This window comes from Lipotes vexillifer, unplaced genomic scaffold (genome assembly GCF_000442215.2).
Source record: "Lipotes vexillifer unplaced genomic scaffold, Lipotes_vexillifer_v1.1 scaffold1451, whole genome shotgun sequence".
Taxonomy (NCBI): Eukaryota; Metazoa; Chordata; class Mammalia; order Artiodactyla; family Lipotidae; genus Lipotes; species Lipotes vexillifer.
In genome coordinates this window covers 25366-31172 of record NW_006795096.1, presented here as the reverse complement: position 1 = coordinate 31172, position 5807 = coordinate 25366, and the positions used below count along the sequence as shown (strand labels likewise).

At 61.8% G+C, this 5807-nt stretch overlaps 1 protein-coding gene across 1 annotated transcript in view; it reads left to right on the top strand.

Moving 5' to 3' along the window:
* The window catches only part of LOC103091432 (mitotic arrest deficient 1 like 1), a 166196-nt gene that overhangs the window by 147180 nt on the left and 13209 nt on the right, over positions 1-5807 (top strand). The gene's annotated exons all lie outside the window — the stretch shown is intronic.

The following is a 5807-nucleotide window of genomic DNA, read 5'->3' as shown; positions in this document are numbered from 1 at the left end:
CGCCTGGGGGGGGGGGGGGGGGGGTGGAGTGGGGCAGGAGCAGACCCCCGGAGGTCGGGGGCAGCATCCAGCCCTCCCTCCCTGGTGGGGTCCTGTCCTTCCCTCCGTGTGGAGCCCACTTCCGGGTTCCTTCAGGCCCACCTGTTCCCTGTGCTGATCTGGGTGGGTTCTCGTCGTCTCGAGACCCCATTCGGACACTGACCCTTCCTGGTCTGTATGTGCAGCAGCTCCCCTAGGGGTTCTTTGCTCCAGAAGCGCTTCTGTGTTGGTGGTGGCCCCGCCCACCCTGGCCCCTCTTGTCTTTCCCGCAAGTGCGTCCTGCAAAGCGCCGAGATGAGGCACGGCTGGGCGAGCACGCGGGGCCCGGCTGCGGGCACCCTTGCTGCCGTTTCGGTGTCACGCAGCTTCCCGGGCAGCCTTCAGGACCGGAACGTGGTGGACCCACCCGAGGACCCGTGGGCTTCGTGGGGGATCGCGCGTGGGGCCTCTGCTCCCGCTGCTGGCACCACGGCCCCGCTTCCTTAGAAAACCACCAGGGCCTGTGCTCAGGGTGCTGGTGGAGAGAATTTTGGGAACTGAAGCCTTGATTGGAGGAAACTGGAGGTGCGGGTACGAGGGAGGCCGCGTGGCCCCTCCTTGCCGGTCAGCGTGTGGTCTGCTGCTTTGCGGTGTCCCTCCATCCACTGTTTATCCACCAGGCCATGGCTTCCGGAAGTAAGCCCCGAGTCTGGCAGTGAGGAAATCTGCGTTGCGTGGGCGCCCCCAGCGGTGCAGCGGCCCTGCCGGTTCCCTCCCGAGGAGGAGGCCAGCCCGTAGCTGAAGCCCTTCTGGCTGGAGGCCGGCCGCTCTCCAAGCAGCCCTTCCCATCCTCGGGTAGCTCTGAGAGAGATCTCTCACTGGGAGCTGGCCACCTGGAGGCCAGCTGTGCGTCCTGTGCCCTTTGTGCCCCTGCCCTGTTCTTCACAGCCAGCGGGTCCTGAGCGTCCTCACTGTGCCCTTGGGCGGCCTGGCACACACGGCGCTGCACCCCCAGGGCTCCGTCTGGCCGGGTCTCATCCCTGCCGGTTCCTCCCCGCTTCGCCTGCTGCCACAGGCCGTCTTGGCAGCCCTGCCCATCGAGCTGGTGGTGACCCTGCTCTCAGCTGAAACCCTGACCTCCGTTCGGTACGTGCTGCAGCCCAGTCGTGTCCCGAGTCCCGTGCGCGTACCAGCCGCAGCCCCGTGTCGTGTCAGGTCGGCCAGCCCTTGCCTGCCCTTTTCTGCTCTGCCCTGTCCTTTCCACGACCCTCCCTTTCACTGTCTCCACAGGCAGGCGTGGAGAATTTTCAGTTTCTGAGGCTTCCCTGAGGAGCTGTGGTGGCACCAAGGCCCGCTGCCCTCCTCCTCCGGGTGGCTCTGGGGCTGGCCTGTGAGCCCTCACGCCCCAGACAGACACACACACAGTCATCTACTTGGTGGTGGCTTGGCTTGTCCCGCCTGGTGGCCGGGGCACACGGGGCACAGAACTGGAGAGACTGGAAGGTCGGGCGCCGTGTCCTGGTCGGGGCGGAGGGGCCTCGACTCAGTGGCAGCCCCCGAGGCCTGGTCACCCATCTGTGGGACGGGGATGCTTGGAGAGCACGTGTGTGGTGGGTTTGAGCTCTGCTCCTCGGAGCCCAAGCGTAAGGGAGCTTTAGGGGCTTTGCAGAAGTGTGAATTAAATTTTGTTAACATCATTCTAGTTTGCTGCGGAAGTGTAGCCACCAGGGATCAGTGTGCGCGTGCAGTGATGTTCACAGCTTAACCCGCAGGGCCCCGGGTGGGTGGCCGCGTGCCCTCGGGGAAGTGCTCGTGGGCAGCCGTTAGAAGTAAAGGTCTTGCCTAGTGCCGTGTGTCTGCGTCAACGTCTCGGCCACGTGTCGCCAACTGCAGGTTTGCTTGCCTCAGAGCTGTTCTTGGTTTGAACGTGGGCCCGGCCACGGCTGCCGGGTGTTTCCACTCTCTGTGCTGACCTTCCAGGCAAGATTGGGTGCCAGGCCCCCAGCCCACAGCAGCTCGGAGCGAGGGCTCCGCACAGCGGGGCGGTCCTTCCTGGGGTCGGTTGCCCCGCCCCGTCCGCATGCTTCCTAGAGGCGCTGGTCAGCCCTTTGGGCCTCCTGCCCCGCAGGCGATCGTCACGGCACGCCCCTTGGCACCGGGATGCCGCGGTGGCGGCTGGAGGTGCGGTGCGAGGCCAGGGCAGAACCGCGCTGAGCGAGAGAAGGTTGTTCAGGTGTTACCTGCAGCTTCACAGCGTGCGTGTCCTTTCATCCTTCCTTGAAAGTAGATCTCCTTAGGCTGGGGGCTTTCTGATGAAGATGACGTTACAGTGGGCTGCAGCAGCCCATCACAGCGCAGAGAGGGGTTCTCAAGAGCTCAGGCCTTACTTGCTTCCACAGACGCCAGCTCAGAAAGGCACTGATGGATGAACGTGCCGCCCTCTCCTCTGAGAACTGAGGCCTGCATTTTGAACTCCCAGAGGTTCACAGAAATGCCACTGACTTCAGGGTTCAATGTAGGCACGGAACCAGAGGTTTAGTTTTTTATGGGTTTTCTCCTCTTTACTTCACAAGGAAGGCCGCGATTGAACTAGAGGGCGTTCCGCAGGGAAGAGGCGGCCGTGTGGTGCTGGCGCTCTGGGTCGGGCCTCCGCGGCTCGGGGACCCACAGGCCTCTGTTCACAGAGTGGTGGCCGACGGGCCTGCGGCGCAGGCTGCAGGAAGCCCTCTCTGGAGAGGCTGAAGGTGTGCTCTCACCCCCCGGCACACGAGGACAGGGGAGGGCTGCCCGTTGGCAGGTGTTGTGAGAAACCACTTTGGGGCACTTCGGGGGGAGTTCTTGGAAACGTCAGAAAACCGCACTCCTGTGCAAGACCAGGCCCTGTTTGTGCCAGTTCGTCCACCCCCGAGGCCCGGCCGCTCACGGTCCCCCCTCTCCCGCCCACCGGGACGTCCCCACCCTGCGGGGTCGCTCCCTTGAGCACACCCTGTCCTCTTGCCTGCTCCGCCGAGAGCCTCCTGGGCCGCCGCCTCCACCCACGTTGTTCTGAGAGGTCCTGTCTCTGCTCTCCGTCTCTCCCCCTCCCGCTCTCTCCTGCCCCCTCCACGCGGCCCTTCCCGGTTGCTCTTCCTCCCCTTTCTGTCTGTGCCCTCTGACCCCTCCTGGCCCCTGGCGCACACCCAGCGGCTTCAGACCCCCTCGTGCTGCCCTCTGGGGCGGTGCGGTGCCCTCTCACGTAAACAGAGCCTCTGCCCTGCTCTGCTTTAGCCTCTGGGTCCTTCCCTGCTCTCCCTCCCTCCCGAGCTGATCACGTATTGCCGCTCCTTGTCCGTCTTCTGCCCATGGCAGGCCTGCGCTCCAGCCTCCCTTTCCCAGCTCTGCTTTGCCAGCCGGTGCCCCTTGCGGCCCACGCGGAGGGGCGCTGCCGGGAGAGCCGCAAGGCCACAGGCAGGGAGGCCCGTGCTCGGTGCTTCTCCCGGAAGGGGGTTCCCGCCGCTCCCTTTCCTGCCCGTGGCGCGGGGCAGCCCCTCCCCTCCCCTCCCGGCAGCACCCACTCCGGCTGGTGCAGGCCCGACGGCAGTGGTGCCCCCGCAGAGGCGTGGGTCTCCAGATGGAGCGATTTCAGGGGACCCCAGCTGCTCCCTGAAGCTATCCGGGCGCCTCTTTCTCCTCTTGCACTTACCAGTGAGCCGCGCCCTGGGTTAATAAGCCTCTGCTGCACAGAACGCACGGCGTCTTTCCCGAGACCCGCACCGTTCAGAGCGAGAGCCTGGGGGCTGGGGCCCGTGGTGCCGCTTGACCCCTGCTCTCTCTCCAGGGCTGGACCAGTTTGTCACCGGGGCTCAGGAGAGTCAGAGCCAGGCTGCGGCGGCCCAAGCGGCACTCCGTGGGCAGTGCCAGCAGCAGCCCCTCCTGTAAGTTGCCCAGGTTGGTTATTTAGGTCTAGTCCAGCTTTAAAAAAAACTGAGTACTGTTGGAACGTTGGGCCTCATGGCAGGCCTTGGAACTCGGGGTGACACGGGGCTGGTGAGCCTGAGGGTGGAGCGCCTCCACTGGACACCCCAGGAGACCCCAGCCCGGGCCGAGCGCCACTCGGGCCAGCCAGCCAGGGGGCTGCCCTCCCAGGGCTGCTTGCTGGTGCCTGGGGTTGTGTGTCCTCTGCTGCATTGCTTCCCATCTTGGTTTCCTGAAGAGCATGTCGCGCGGGGAAGGACAGGTGGTTTTTCTAAGCGGGCAGGAGCTTAGCCCACCTGGGCCAAGCCCCAGGCCCCGAAGGGCTTGGTCATCACACGTTGGTGCTGCTGGACATGAGACTGGCACTGTGTCCTGCACTTGACATACTTGTTCTTGCGACATCTTGGGCCTGGTCTGCGGCCTCAGGCCCACCCGTGTTTTAGGGGCCCACACAGTGAGCTGGCGGTGACAGGCTAGGTGCAGGTGAGGTGTGCCCTGGGCTAGGCCCCAGGAGTCGGGGTCTCCAGCTCTCTGCAGGTGGACAGCAGTTACCCTGTGGCCTTCATACCTGCCCTCGGGGGGAGGCCTCCAGACCTCTGTGTGGGGACATCGTGCTCCCGAAACCGTGGGTCTTGGGGTTTGTCAGATCCCACCAGGGCTGTCCCCAGAAAGCTTGTGCTCAGGGCAGCCCCGCCCCCTGCAGTCTGGCCTTCGCTGCTGTCACCTGGCCTCGGCAGCTTGGACAAGGGAACCCGAGTTCCTCGAATTAAATCACATGACGGAGCAGTGATTCACAACGCTGTGCACTTGCCCACCTGAAATCAGTGATTCCTGAGTTGATTTCACAGTCCTTGATTATTAAATTGGCCTATGAATAGTTTTAAATTGAACTAGAACTCAAAATGGCCTCTTTAAATGTGTTTCAATGAGTACTCGTACCTGTTTTGTTTTATTTTATTTTACGCCTTTGGTTCTGAAGCACGTAGAAGTGGAAGGTGCCCTCGGCCAGCTGTGCAGGGGGACTCGCTCTTAGAGGAAGGCTTTCTGAGGCGGCTGCGAGGGGTGAGGTGCAGGGCCCCTGGGCGAGAACGCTGCTCTGGCTCTGAGACCAGGCGTTCTCTGAGTCTCTTACAAAGTCCCGTAAATGCGTGTTCCACGTTTGCTCTCAAATTGTAGTTAGCTCTTCAAAGAATTATACTAAATTACGATAAAAAATAACCCCATACTCACTCAGATGTGAAATGGAAAAAATTAGCACAGCGGAGACCACCTGCAAAGAAAGCATTGTCTGCTCTCCCTGTGGATTAAGGCTTTCTTGAAATCGTGTAATCAAAGCAAAAAAAGAAAAAATTGGACGCCGAGAATGATACAGGATGCAGGTGGTGTTGTCTCTAGCGCCCCTCAGCTCCAACTTTTATATTTTCGAAGTCATTTCGTTGTCACTGGGCGTCACCCCAGCTAAATGTTACAAACAGCACCTTGTAATATAATCCTGGTAAGATCTCAAAAGAAAAATACAGAAGCAGAATATTAAAGGTTTGCCTTGGAAGGAGATTTCCCTGCTTGAAAGAATAGCGTGGACACAGCACCTCCGGCCCATGCTTCACGGTTCACCTGCCCACCCACCGGTGGGGTTACCGCCTCCTTTTCCTGGGGTGTCCTCCCTCCCAGGAACTCTTCTGATCACCGTCCCCTCAGAAAGCCGGGGGGTGTCTACGTGTGGGCACCTCCCGTGTAGGTGGGGCAGGACGGGGGTTCCTGAAGCCTGTGTGGGAACAGGCCAGGGCAGAGGACGGTCTCTACAGGTTGTGAAGGACTGATGGAGTTTTGAGGGA